Consider the following 16024-nt stretch of genomic DNA (forward strand, 5'->3'; position numbering starts at 1 on the left):
TTGCTACCCACTGTTTTCATTAGAAAATATAAAGAACATTCTCTATCTCTTGTTTCTTCAGTGATTATGTAATTACAATGTTGTCTCTATCTCCAAGGTCTTTCTTTATTTCCTGCTATGTTCCCATGCCGGAGAGCAGAAGAGAAATTTCAGAGACTTGTCAGCTAAGTGGCTTTTGCATAGCAGCTTAGCGTAAAGTTAAGGAGTTTCTCAGACCCTTCAGAGGACACCCCATTTGGACCCTGCTGCATGGGCTCACAACAAGGCTTTGTTTATGCAGAACCATGTTCAGCTGCCCGGGTCTCTTTGGCATCAACAGAGAATGACTGTCCAACCTACATTGTGGGTATGCGGATAATAAATAAAGGTGTCTTCTGATGGAGGGCTATCAATGGCTACTTGCCTTGATGGCTATGCTGCACCTCCCTGGAGGCAGCAATACCAGTTGCTGGAATCCACAGGTGGGGAGAGTGCTCTTGTGCTTGAATCCTGCTTGCTGGTTCTGCAGGGGTCAGCCACTGTGAGAACAGGATACTAGAGAGGCCATTGGCCTGATTCAGCAGGTTCTTCTTATCTTCTGCCCTAGAAGAGTCACCATTAATAGAAATGCCAATTGTAAAGAACAAGAGAATGCAATGAACATTGTTGATAATACAGAATAAATTAACACATTTCTAAAAACTGTAAAAATCTACATTAAGTTAATGCTGTTTTAAGTATCGGCTGCCTAGCAAATCTTCAAACTTTAAGAGAGTCATAGAATTACAGAGTTGAAAGGGACCACAAGCATGATCTGCAATGCAGAAATCTTTTGCCCAATGTGGGGCTCAAACCCACAAACCTCAGATTAAAAGTCTCATGCTCTACTGACTGAGCTACAGAGATGGGGCAAGCCACATATTTATTTTGGCTATTCCTACACACTCTCTTGAGCAGCAACTGTCAATTCCCTATCAGCTTAGGCTCCTCTAAGAGTAGAGCAGCTTTTATCATTTAGTGCTCTTCCCTTGGGAAAAAAAAAAAGGTGTTACACTTACTGTACTTACCATAACCTCACATGCTTGTGATAAATCCTGAAAATTAATATACTATATCCTACAGATCACAGAATGAATCTGTCCCACACTTTGTGGAAATAGCAGGTTTTGGAACTCTGCCAGTTAACCAAAGACTAATGTCTTAATGATAATTGTTAATGAAATGAGAGGATTCAGCAATAAATTTTCCGAATTAAATACACCAGAAATCTATTTTGACACCAGAAACTGTTTTTCTATGACACCTGCAAGCTTAGTATGTGCAGGATACATGAACCAAGAGGAACAGAATAACTGGGGTGATGAGGTGGTCACATGCACAGACGTATATTCTAATTGCATCTTCAATTCCCTGCTCATTAACTCTTCAGCTTTTGGGTCAGACTAGACATGATGTTTGTCATGTGACCGGTCCTTGTGTGCTTGCTTTTCCTTTACAAAATACCAGCGATGAGGGGGTCATTTGTATCAGAACTATAGAATGCAGCATAACTTTAAGCCTTTGACCCTGTCAGGACCCTGTCCTGATCCAGAACACACGCACGCACGCACGCGCGCGCGCACACACACACACGAGTATTTGCCTCAGGAGGAATTGCCTTTTACCGCAATTCAGGTAGCAGCCATGGGTGCCTCTGAGATGAATCAGGTCCATGGTGGGAGCAGAGAGTTAAAAAAAACACCCTCCCTCCATGTCTTATCCTGTTGCATTACTTTATTGCCTTCTCCTTTCTCTGTGTGGCCCCTGCACCACTGCTGGGGGGCAGGGAGTTCCTTGAACCCTCTAAAGCAGGTTGGGACAGCGTGGAGGATGTTGGGACAGGAGAAGGAAGGAAGTCCCTTTGTGCAGGCAGAAGATGATGGGACACTGGGATGATTTCATTTGATACAGTCACATGAATGGAGTTTCTATGTCCCTAGATATATTCAAATTTGTTGAGATCTGTGTAGGTCAGAGGAAGCAGCATGCTATAGTATAGCCGCAACTGAGATTATATTATTGATTGGATTTATATCCCACTTTGTATCCAAGGAGCTCAAAGTGACTAGATGGTGTTTATCTGATTTTACTGTTGCCCTATTATGAGGGAATATGGAAGTGATCAGAGCCTAAGTTCTGATAGTGTCCTAGGCATGCCTTGGGTCAGGGGTTGAGAAAATAATAAAATTGCTTTTGGTACTTTCTAAAATCAAATCAAATGCTGATCAAACAATGTGGTAAAATTTACTTCCTGGTTTAGTAAAATTAAAATTTGCGTGTTGAGTCCCACAGTGCCACCCCCCAAAATAATTCACACTTCACACATCAATTTTTGTTTATGGTTTTTGGCATAATTTTGGCCACAACTTTATTCAAATACAAAAAATGTGAGTGGTTGCTTAGGCATTGGTTATGACTATCTGTCCATGCCCTCAGGGACAGAGCTGGCCTTCCGGACACCAACGGAAGCCAGAGTGGGAAACAAGTATTGGGTGAGAAATGAGGCTGGGAATCAGACCCACACTTCTCACCCTCATGTTCCGGTGGGGCTTGCACGGCCCAAGTCCGGCTCCACGGACAAGGACGAAAAGAATGGCAAGCCCCTGGATTCCTTTAACGGAATTCCCTTTCCGCATCATTTGGAGGGATAGGCACTTACCCCTCCAAGCACCAATTAACCAATGCCTAACCGCCAACCTTACAAGTTGTGACGATTTGCTACGCAGTAGGCAAAAACCAAATGGCACCAGCCAATCAGCCAAGTGGCAAAATTCCTACCAGGCCCCCGCTCCAAGGCGAACGACCCCATGACAGGCATAGCAAGGTCAAGCGATCAAGAAAAAAACACCCTATTAAAGGGAGGGAGGGCGGGTGATCCGGTGCAAAATGGCCAAGAGGACGTCCCCATGTCTGGCCCCTATATTTAAAGCCTCTGACCCCTCCTCCGAATTGGCAACAATCAAAATTCCCCAGCAACCCAATTAACCCCTTAAAGGCTAGGGTTGCTGACCAAATTTGCCTAGTCATGGCAGGGTGGCCTGTTCCCCCAACCGCAACACGTGCTCTCTGTTAGGGAGAACACGCTTTGCGTGTTGAGTCCCACAGTGCCACCCCCCAAAATAATTCACACTTCACACATCAATTTTTGTTTATGGTTTTTGGCATAATTTTGGCCACAACTTTATTCAAATACAAAAAATGTGAGTGGTTGCTTAGGCATTGGTTATGACTATCTGTCCATGCCCTCAGGGACAGAGCTGGCCTTCCGGACACCAACGGAAGCCAGAGTGGGAAACAAGTATTGGGTGAGAAATGAGGCTGGGAATCAGACCCACACTTCTCACCCTCATGTTCCGGTGGGGCTTGCACGGCCCAAGTCCGGCTCCACGGACAAGGACGAAAAGAATGGCAAGCCCCTGGATTCCTTTAACGGAATTCCCTTTCCGCATCATTTGGAGGGATAGGCACTTACCCCTCCAAGCACCAATTAACCAATGCCTAACCGCCATGGAGCCTCCAGCTCACCGCCAAACCACTCACAGACCCAGCCAAGACCTCAGCTTGGCCACCACCGCACCTATCCAAGCCTCATTCCCAGAAGCATAAAGGTGCATGCCATCAGCTCGGAAAAAGGATGGCGACTTAAAAAGAATCTCAGGGTGAGAAATCACATCTCCACCCAGCCCAAAAATCTTTTTAGATACAGCGGAATTGATGCGTTTTCTGGCCCTTTCAGTGGCGGCTGGGCAATGACTGCCCCTCCACACGCATCGTTGCAAAAGCTTTAACCAAAATATTTTAGCTGTTGGCACCATTGCCCGCAGTGTCTCCAGGTCAGTCAAAATTGCAGCACGCAGAGAAAAACAGTCCATAGAAACCAGGTTGTTCTCGCCCAGCTGCACCACAATATCCTTCACGTAGCAACTGCCCCTGGATCCGTGGCAGGAGCTCTGACCAGCGCATTCCCTGTCTGGACAGCCAGGACAACTGAACACGCGGAGGAAGGCCAAGACCTGGACCCGCTCTAAGATAAAACAAGCAAAAATTGTAAGACACCAATAATGTTAACGAACATAACCTTTTAATGCATTCGATTTCCCACAACCTGTATTTTATTCCCACTGCCTTATTAACACGCTTTCCGGCCTACTCGGTGGTAGTTTGTCTAGGCATTGGTTCACGACTAGCTGCGCCTGACCTCAGCAGGGCAGCACTGACGACTGGGCCCCACCATACCGTCAGTACCAGCAAACATTGTGGGGGGAACAATGAATCCCAAGGCAATCGCATCCCGCCAGGTGTCGTTCCCCCTAGGGGAAAGATGCACCCCATCTGCCCTAAAGAGGGCAACAGCCTTGAAGAAAATAGCAGGGTGCAATATTACAGAACCACCTAAAGCAAGGACCTATTTTATTTTATTTATTATTTATTATTTGTTAATTTATTTATTTTATTTACTTTATTTTATTCTATTGTCCACCGCCCGTATTAACATGCATTCTGGCCTGCTCAGTGGTAGTTTGTCTAGGCATTGGTTCCCGACTAGCTGCACCTGACCTTAGCAGGGCAGCACTGACGACTGGGCCCCACCATATCGTCAGTACAAATAAACAGCGTGGGGGAGCAATGAAACAGGATCAGATTCAAGCTCACCCCCAAATGCTCCCAGGGACTCTTGTGTGGCCCTACCCCTAAAAGGGGTTGACAAAAGCATAGCGAATCCTTGGATTCCCTTAATGGAATATCTTTGCGCATTGGAGGGGACAGGTGCTCCAACCCCCCCTCCAGACCACCTTGAACCAATGCCTTAAATTATTATGAGTCCAGGGAGAGCTGCCATCAACTCAATCCAAGCCCTCTTGCATGCAGGAATGCAAACTTAAGCTGGAGGAAGACAGCAAACATTCTCGCCCAGCTGTACCACCAGCACTGCGGGAGGACCTGCACAGGTCACCCTCGACCACACCAAAGGAAGGATCTCCTCCCAAAGCATTCCCCATCAGGACATCCAGTAAATGTTCACATGGGCAGGAAGACTGAGATGGCGCCCCAGTCCAAACTCGTCAACATGCTTGCCAGCCTAGTGTACGATGCTGTGACCCAAATGTGCACAGCTGCTCCTATGAAAAGGAAATAACAGACAAGCATCAGCACAGACCGCATTTGACACTTCTTGATATAACCCTTGTCAGCGTAAGACTTCCAATGACCCGTATTCACAATCCTGTCTACTGACAGGCCCCCAGTCTGCAGCCTTTGCAGCAGTCCTATTCGGAAGGAATAAGGCATGTTCAGCGGTAAGCAAGCCGCAGGCCGTAATAACTGGTGCACGACGTAAGCACATTGATGCCTGGCTAACGGGAACCCATTTTCATGCACTAGGAGCGGGCCAGCCCCCAGGGAATGAAAAGCCAAATATTCTGTTATCCATAACCGGGCAAGGGCCCTCCTCACCTGTGGCGGGAACCCTGATTGTGGCACTCCTGCCCACTAAGTCTGTTTTAGAGTTCCCGATTCTAAAGACAAGCTCCAAAGGATAAGGAAAAGTCCTGAAGCAATAAGCCTCCAGACTCTCAGCCCCATGCTGGCACCAACAACCATTTTCCTAACCCTCAGTGCGAAAATGCAATGGACTACTGAAAGGAATCTCGCCTTGATCTTTAACCAGCAGACAAGTTTTAACTTGTTGCAGATACTACATAGGTAAAATTGACCAACTTCCTGCCCACTGTCCTATGAGGTTGGAGCCTATTCCAACCTTCCAAGGCCCTGCGCACTACAAACTTTATACAAGGGTCTCTGAAAATTAAAGCTTCAGTGTAACAGACATTGCAGCAGACTGAATTCTGATAGTTATAACAGCACGCCCAATCTGCAGCAGGTGGACCAAATACTGCAGGATCTGCTCAAAGGATGGGGGCTAATTCATCTGAATGGCCGAGGACTGCAAGCTTAAGGCTAAGAAATCCATCCAGGCCATCCCATAAGAGCTAAAAGCAGAAGGGGAAATGGCTGCTGCTCTCTGTAAATACTAATTGTTGTCAAAATGCCACAGGTGGTCTGGAAAAGTCTGGCAACAACTGAGTCTGGAGCCCAGGATCTGAAGCGCTTCATCTGAAAATGGGATAGAGTGTCAGCAACATCATTAGAGGCTCCCGTAATTTGGAGAGTAGGAAGCACAGTATTAAACCTTAAGCGGCGCAGCTCGAAAACGTGAGCGGAGGGGTGGAGAATCTGCTGGAGCGTGAGGACCGTTTTGCCAAAACGCTCACCACTACCTGGTTATCAGACCAAAAGCAGATCCGATGGTCACTGGACTCCTCGGGCCACATGTGAACTGCTACTACAATGGGGAAAACTCAAGAAAAGTTATGTCACATGATTGCCTCACCACACCGGGCTTGAGGCCATAGCTTTGCACACCAGTGGCCCTTGAAATAAAACCAAAGGGCAAAGATCCAGCAGCACCAGCATGAACCTGAAAATCCCTAAGCGGGTTCAAGGTATCCTGCCATGGCAAACTACTATTGCATACATTCAGGAATTGCTACCATCGCCTGATATCTGCCTTCACCACACTTGGTAGGCATACACAAAGGTAAGGGGACCTCAGGCAACCTGGCCTAGTGGGAAGATTAATTAAGTGACCCAGCAAGATCGGATCTGATGAAGCATCACTTGCTACAGAGGAAGTATTACAAAATAACTTCCTTCAAGGCAGACAGGTTCTCCATAGGCGAGTGGTTTGTTTTAGCAACGATATCCACTGGATCCCTAAATAAAATGGGAATATGGGCAAAAGGTATTGAGCTATTGCTTGCCAGCTTCCAGCGCTTGGGCAGGGGGCATCTTGTGCTGCCATCATGATATGTAAATTTACAGGGCCGACGCTGGCCAGAACCCCTAAAGAAGTCCTGACAAAGCTGCCGCCAAGCCAGCTTCCTTTTCCGACACACACTCTGTGCAATGCAAAAAAAAAAAAAAAAAAAAAAAAAAAACACGCTCTGTGCAATGCAACTACGCACTCTGTGCAAGGCACACACAAACCCTCTGTGCAATGCAACTACATACTCCGTTCAATGCAACTACACACTCCGTGCAATGCAACTACACACTCCGTGCAATGCAAAAAACACGCTCTGTGCAATGCACACACAAACCCTCCATGCAATGCAACTACATACTCCGTTCAATGAAACTACACACTCCGTGCCATGCAACTACACACTCCCTGCAATGCAAAAAACACGCTCTGTGCAATGCAAATACACACTCCGTGCAATGCACACACAAACCCTCCGTGCAATGCAACTACGCACTCCGTTCAATGGAACTACACTCCATGCAATGCAACTACACACTCTGTGCACTGCACACACCCTCCGTTCAATGCAACTACACACTCCGTGCAATGCACACACACTCCTTGCAATGCAAAAACAGACTCTGTGCAATGCAACTACACCCTCCATGCGATGCACACACATTCCGTGCAATGCAACTACACACTCCGTGCAATGCAACAACACACTCAGTGCAATGTAACAATACACTCCGTGCAATGCAAACACACCCTCCGTGCAATGCAACTGCAAATCTCACACGCAATGCAATGCAATTGCAGCCCGTGCAGCACCGTGCCCTGCAATGCACAGAGCAAACTACAATGTGGGCACGCAAAGGTGCTTTCTCCCACTTGCATATTGCAAATGTGGCGCCCATTACATCCCTCGCAGTGAGGCAACCACCAAAAGGACCTAAGTGTCCAGGTAGAGCAATGGGGGAGCATGCAGCTGTCCCATACAGGGACCAATCCTGCAACCTAGGCATTACCGGCACTATGCGCTGACCCAGTGAAACCAATGCTTATAGACCACATGGGAACACTATTCAGGCCGGAAATGCTTCCAGGCCATCAAATTCTAGGGCAAAGCCCTAGGATCACCTGCTAGGCCAGGCATAAATTCCAGTGAAATAGGAGAGTTGAGGTAGCCCACAGCTTGTCCAGGTACCCCTGCTTGCCCTTTTAGAGGGAAGCACCCCTTCAAGAAAACCCAAAGTTCTTTTATCACAAATGGGCAGAACTACCCAGCATCAGAATAGCCTAAAAGGAGCAGTTAGTTTTGTTTTGTTATAACAATGGCTAAGAGGGGGATATGAACCTTGTCTCCCAGGTCTTACACTTTAGCCAGTAAGCCACAATGGCTCATCTCTAAAATGGCATTCGCCACTATCAGGGCAAAACAAACTTAAAGAAAATAAACTTGTTCAGAAATGGCATAGTTCAAGAGCATATACAGAGTGCTCATAGTCTTTGGAGGCACAGAGAGCCTCTGGGGCCCTTTGTCTGCCTCAGATATACATTAGGAGCAACTGGGCCTGCAAGCAGATACATTCCTATAGCGAGAATGAGTCACGTGGCAGAGACTTAACAAGTAACTGCTACCTGTAGCAGACTTAGGCTTGGAAGTTAATGTGCAGGCCGAATAGGCCTCCCTGTTTCTGCTCTTGAGAATCTTAGTCTCATGGCAATATTAAAGGAAGCCAAATTCCTCCCACCCAAGGCTAGCTTAAAATTTGGCCAACAGCGCTGCACACACTCAAAATAAAGCCAACCTTCGGGGATACTATAAACGAAAGTGATTCCAGCTAGGCTGGGAACAGCCCTGACTAGCCCCACAATTTCAACGAGAGAAATGGGGGAAACCTTTTGCGAAAGAAAGCCCCTAACGGGGGCTCTTTCCCTATTGGGAAAGGCAAGCCACGGCTATAGGGAGAATCTTCCCACAGGGCAGGGTAAGGGGTGGGGTGGGAAATCGAACAGGAAAAAGGGGGGGGGAAATTAAATTATTTAAGGGACTAGAGAGGATTAAAAAGAAAGGGGAAATGAAGAAATAAAGAAATGTAACCAGACAATGAGAAGATTGTCCAAGTGCTCCATGTGATCCGGTGCAAAATGGCCAAGAGGACGTCCCCATGTCTGGCCCCTATATTTAAAGCCTCTGACCCCTCCTCCGAATTGGCAACAATCAAAATTCCCCAGCAACCCAATTAACCCCTTAAAGGCTAGGGTTGCTGACCAAATTTGCCTAGTCATGGCAGGGTGGCCTGTTCCCCCAACCGCAACACGTGCTCTCTGTTAGGGAGAACACGCTATACGATGCCAAATAGATCGCTGTTATTGTTGGAAGTAGTTTTCTAAAAGAAGCATTGCATCTTATTTGCTCTCTAGATAACCTGCCACCAATATCGGGTAGCAGTATAGATCTGAGCTTGAAAAACCGGCCATCCCCATAATTTCTATTTAGACTCTGGATCAGACTTGCGTATCTATAATATTGTGTAGGGAGCAAAATAATTGAGAACTACACTGGCAATGTGTTCCGCAAATTTGGGCAGAGTGCCTGCCAGTGAGCTCTGAGCTTTGCAGCCTTATATCTAAAGCAGCCCACCATTGGGAATATAAAATCAAAGCAGAAAAATTGAGCATTTAATGGTCTACCATTATTGCTGAAATCACAATGACAGGCCATGATCTTCCAAGTACAATTTTGATCCTCAAATGTAGTAACAGAAATTACAGCGTTTCATACCCTGACTACATTATAGGAAATAAAACATCTGTCTAAATATTAGATATATAAAAATCCTCAAAATAAAGATATTTAAGAATATCTTGTGCAGAGCACCTTTCTACCTGCTTGCTTAGTATAATGCAGTCATTATGGCAATAAATGTTTCTAATAAAGTACGAAAATGGATTGTTTGCTTTGCTGCTTGTATGAACTCTCATTTCTCTTTTTATTATATTGAATCTGACATTTGCTTACCCTTTATCAGTGGAATATTTAATCAACTGCAATCTGTAAGAAGCAAGAGGAATTTCTATTTTATTTAAAACCTGTCCCACATGGAGAGAGAGAAAGACTAGGGAATAAGTCGTGCACCGTATGTAAGTGTGAAGAGTGTTACAGTTACAATCTTGAATATTTATCTAGTCTGCAAAATATATTATAAACATGTACAATAGTATATGTGTCTCTTCCAATTGTTTAATTCAATACTGAAAAGATGTAATGTTTTAATGTACTCCCTATTTCCACTTTTTATGAAGGGGGGGGGGACAGTAAGATAAATTCATATCAAACTAGCTTTCCTTTATGGAGTATAGTTAGGAGACATTGTCCACAAATAGATGGGGGTTGTCAGTGTTTTGAAACCATTGGTAATTTATGGCTTTTTCACTCAATGCAGTCATAATTTATTTTTTTGCTGTGGTTTTTGCTGTTGCAGAACTTATGACGTTTCATCATCTTGCATATTTATAGGAAGTAATCGTTAATGTTATAGATCTCAACATTAGAAAGGACTTGTATTGGGAGGGGGGAATTACGTACGTTTTTTATTTCACAATTTCTACTTTCGATGCACAGTGATAGGCAGGAAGGCTATTATGGAGAATTTCTTTCCATTTAGAAACAAAAACAAAAACAAAAACAAGAAAAAACACAGTTGTCATCTGTATTGTAATTTCATTTTGGGGCTTATTTGACCAAAATGCTCTGTTGAAACAGTCTGCGTTTCCTCTTTTCCTGTATTTTGGTTGATCCCTTCTTTTAGACAATCTAGTGACAAGTGCTAGTTATCTGGAAGAACATGGTTTTCAAACCAGTGCAGTATGATTTATGGTTCTTGTTTCACAGAAAGTATCACAAGCTCGCAGAAGTGAAAGCTTCCAAATAGGCATCTAAGTTTTGTAATAAATGCAGCTAACAACATGCCTGAAAATATATAGGAAACAGACTGAGCGATGTCTTATTATACAGTGGATAGTTTGATTTGGTCTGCTTTTGATTAGATATTTGGCCTGCATCTGTTTCAAATTTCAAACCCATTCAGTTGCTTAAATGTTCCTACAAGCCAGAGTTTACTGCACATTATTGTTAGCTAATAATTCTTGCAGGCTTATATATATATTTATTTATGTGACTAAAAATTCATGCCTTTGCAATGTGATCAACTCTGATACCAGAGCGCTAGGGAGGGGCACTCGGAGGCAGCAGAGGCCACTTCTGGGGAATATGGAAATTCGTGAGAGCGCAATACGTAATCTGTCTCAGAAATTTATCGCCAGAGAGGGTCACTGATGCAAAAACACTGATATATTGAAAAACACTTGTGCACATATTCTCATTGTTTCCCATGGCTGCTGCTTCAGTATCATTTCCCCATGCTCCTTCCTGCATTAGTCCCATTGGTGATCCTGCCCTATCCTGTATCACACAGTGAATGGGATGATGTTGCAACACTATGTAGCCAAGCATATTTGACCATGGGATGACATCACTGAGGGCAAGTGAGGGCAGTTGAAAGTGAAGGCAATGTAAACGGATATGCAAATACTTCGTAATGCATTCTGGAAAATCACTGAAAATGTATATTTTCTAGCTGTTCTCAACTTGAATAAATTGTATGACTTTGCAAACTAAATGAGTGTCTTTGAAAATGATATGAACTCACACTCGTTTTGTAATTATCATTGTACCTGCATATACGTTAGAGGAAATGGGACCAGAGGTTTGGTATCTACACAAGCATATACTTTAAAACCATTTTACTGGATGGTGAGAATGCTGCACAACTTTCAGGTTGTGTACAATTCTGGAAGTGACTTCCTTCTTGATGCTATTGTGGAACTAAGTCCACAATAGCATCAAGTCCAACATGAGTAGGTTGTTGGAGAAGTGCCCTTTACCCAAGAATGCCTCAGTGTGTTTACTACTGGTATTCATCCTAATCTATTTAGCTGCTCACACTATATGACATTTGGAATCAAACCACTTTAAGTCAGTCAGAGAAGGGGCAGTATGGACTAGGTGAAAAAAGGATGCACCAAATGCCAACTGAGGAAAACTATATATAACTCCCCCCCCCCACTCAGCTCACCAAAGCAAGATCAGTACAGCCCTTACTGTCCAATGGACACTACCAAAGGCAAAGAGGAAGTGATTGGTCAGTGCTGCATGCCCCTTCCCCTCATATGATTGGCCTGCTGGTCTGAAGAGCATCCCATTACCCTCAATCCCTTGAGAGGAAATCTCTCAAACTTCCTCCTCTAACATGGTAGGCCAACCTCATTCCTGTCCTAAGAACAAGATCGGCCTTGTCTCCCTCATTTTTCTCCTCTCTATGTATACTATCAAATCACTTCTCTTCTGTTCAGCATTCAGAGACTCATCCGTGTAATTGTGCTGCTGTTATTGAGACTAAACATTGGTGAAGGCACATGTACACATGCTTGCACATTCTCCATATCTAAAATCCATGTGACAGTTGATGGTTTGGTAAGGTATCAAGACCTAGGAGGAACTTTGGGATGGGTGTGTGCAGGGGAAACAAACAAACAAACAAACAAACAAACAAACAAACAGGCAAAGCCTTGGCATCTTGAAGGTGTTTTGTGATATTGGACTATCAGCAGCACACCGAGCCTTTCACCTCTAGGTAACTGACTTGAATCTAGCTCTGGAAGGTAATGGCTCCCAGAAGAGAAACCAATGACTATGAATGGGCATGGAGACTGAGCTAGTGTCTCGCCTCTAGAAAATTACCAAGGTACATTGCACTGCCAGTGCTCATTTCATACCAGGCCAGTGGAATGAACACACACACACACACACGCACACACTCGCACAGCCTTTTGGTTTTCAGCATTGTCAATCTAGCATCTTTCATGGACTCTAAATTGATCTGACAAAAAAAAGGAAGCAAGTGAGGGGGAGGGAAATAAAGGGAAAAGACAAGGAGAAGCAGGCTGTGATTTTCACTGTTATTAGCAGCATAAATTCATTGACACACTTGCTACTTATGGGCAAGCGAAAGGAAAGGGACAAACCATTGTAGCTTGACGGCTCCCAAATGGCAAGATATCTATGCAGCTTTAAATATATGTCATTCTTTGTCTGCTTGGCTGCAATTTACACTCAGTTGGTTGGTTCCTAGGATCTTTTCAGGAATCTTGAAAGAAATTATGGGCTCAGGGGAACGCAATACCCCCTGCCTCTCAGTCACCCTTACGCAGGCTCACCCTGACTTCTTTGCACAGACTTGTTGAGACGTGTGGCAAGTAAAATTGGCTGAACTGGTTGCCGGTTAGTTTCCACGCCTGATTCAAAGTGCTGGTTTTGATCTATAAAGCCCCCAACAGCTCAGGAACACAAAGATCACCTCTCCCCATATGAAGTGACCAGGACTCTACAATCACAATCTGAGGTCATTCTTCATGTGCCTCCTCCACGAGAGGTCTGGAGGGTGGCAACATGACAGCTGGCCTTTTTTGTGGTGTCTCCCCATTCAATTTTCACATTTTCCTGCCAAGTGGAATCCATTGGGTGTCCTCCTGTGTGCTGGTTCCAGGTTTTGGAGATTTATGCCTCTCAGGTATTGGTCCATTTGATATTGAGTTATCATACAAGTGCTAGTGGCAGCCCAGAATATGTAGTGTGTGAAACACTCACTGCCATAGGGGCAGCTCACTCGATTCACAGCAGCCTTATGTTATGACTGTTGCAAGTATACGCCACCATGTGGAAGCTGAAGGGCCGGAGTCAATTCTAAGGCATTAATACAGGGAGGAAGTGAGATGCCATGGTACCGCAGGGATGAATGGGCAAATCTGTCAAACTTGGTTTCTCTCTATTTCTAATTTTTCCAGTTCTAAGTTCAGTTCTGCCCATTTCCACATCAATCTGTGATTTTTCTTAAAGTCATCATGAAAGTTCATTAGCATCTTAGTGCACATTTCTTCTAATATATTTATCTATGAATTGTCCCCCAATATACACATTTGTTGCAAACTAATTTTCTTCATTACAATGCATATAATATATAATAATACAACGCGGGGCATTTTTAGGGACACATTATCATAATATATGCATTTTTGTATACATTACTTGAATGGAGAACCCATTGCAAAATTCAGAGAAGCACTAATTTTGACGGACGGCTGTGTTTTGGTTGCATATTATTTCAGAAATTGCAGATTAAGTAGGTTCACCTTTCAATATGAACAGACTCCAATTTCTGGCTCAACCCTACCTTCAGGGAATATGAACTCCAGATATATTACTTAGCCTACATTCTACCCAACAGATTCTGAGCAAAACTCAGGAAAGGATATGTGAATCTAACTTATATGGAATCAGTTAAAAGAACCATGTAGACAACTGCTGTCAATACTGATGGACAGGACCGCAGAACAAAGGCAGATTTAGGAGAGCGCCACCAGTTACCCACACTAAGCGCTGAGCCGAGAGGACACCACAGGGAGTGCTGCAACAATGATGAACAACGGAAGGTGGGTGGGGGTGGGGAGAACAAATTTTGGTGTTGCATAGGGCGCCGCTGAAATTTTAAAGCCCAAAGTCCACCACTGCTTGGAAGGCAGAGCCAGTGTGGTGTAGTGGTTAAGAGTGGTGGACTCGTAATCTGCGGAACCGGGTTCGATTCCCTGCTACTCCTCATGCAACTGCTGGGTGACCTTGGGCCAGTCACACTTCTCTGAAGTCTCTCAGCCCCACTCACCTCACAGAGTGTTTGTTGTGGGGGAGGAAGGGAAAGGAGAATGTTAGCCGCTTTGAGACTCCTTCGGGTAGTGATAAAGCGGGATATCAAATCCAAAACTCTTTTCTTCATAACTCTCTTCTGCCATGGATCTATGTCCTCTCTATTGTCCCAAGGAGGGAGAATTGATGTTTTGACTAAGGATGCAGGATAACTGCTGATCACACACGCTATTATGCATTACAGCCATTTTCAAACTGAGCAATGCAAGAGATACTTTAGCCTCCTTTCCTGCAGTAACCTCTCCAAGTATCACACACCTCATCAGCTCATTTCATTGCACAAAGCATTGTTTTTTTGCAACAGAGTAGAGAAGATTTAGAAAGCTTTTTGTGTGTGCCTTGGCTTGCATGTATCAATGTTGCTTAGTTCGTACTCAGTCCCTGTTAGAAATCAGCTGCTGATCACTTCCAGGCAACCTGTTTAGGATGAAGCACTTTATTCCTATATATTCTAGGTAAGGCCCTATCTCAGTGGTAAAGTGCAGGCATTGCCTGCAGAGGAGTCAAGGTTCAATCCCTGGCATTTACTGTCTGAAACCCAGGAGAACTACTGCTGTATAGACACTTTTAACTATATATGCCTAAGATGTGTCTGGCTCATGATAAGGTAGCTTCCTTTGTTCCTTAAGCTTTCAGAACATTTTGGTAAGTGTACATTTGGCAAATACATATCTAACAGCTCGGATTCATATGCCCGGTGCTGTACTGAGACTCTTTAACATGATTCATAAGTGAGAGCAAGACCTATACACACTTGTAAGCAAACATATCCTTACAATGCATATATTTATGATTCCCTACAGACAAAGCAACACACTTTGGGGGTAGGCCTGATATTATTTCGTTAAATTGCCATTATATGCCATTTAAAATTGAAGACTTATGTTTTGTGTATGAGTAATACTTTACAATTTAATCAAACTTTGAATGAGTGGTATGAGGACTTTGAGACACAAAGAAACTGGTGTGTGTGTGTGTGTGTGTGAGAGAGAGAGAGAGAGAGAGAGAGAGAGAGAGAGAGAGACTTCTTTTAAATGCCACCCAGAAGTTTAATTTCTACAGAATAAAGCTCACCTGTTTATTTAGTAACGGAGGCTTCCATGAACATATTTTACTAGTTTCCTAGTCTTTCTGTTTCTCTCACTTCCTCTTTGCTTCAAGTACAGTTTGCTGCATTGGTTATTATCTCATAAGTATTGTACAGCTGCTTATGGCAGTCTGAATTAGTTTGAAACTTTTTTTTGTGGGTCTTTTGGTGAGTAATGGGTTTTCCCCAATCCCAAACTGTGAGATCATTGGCATGTGCTCCTTCAGGTGGGGACTGCATGTGTTTTACGGTAACTGCAAAAACTTATTAAAGAGTGAAACTTATATGTCTT

This window comes from Podarcis cretensis (genome assembly GCF_951804945.1).
Source record: "Podarcis cretensis genome assembly, chromosome: 5".
Classification (NCBI taxonomy): Eukaryota; Metazoa; Chordata; class Lepidosauria; order Squamata; family Lacertidae; genus Podarcis; species Podarcis cretensis.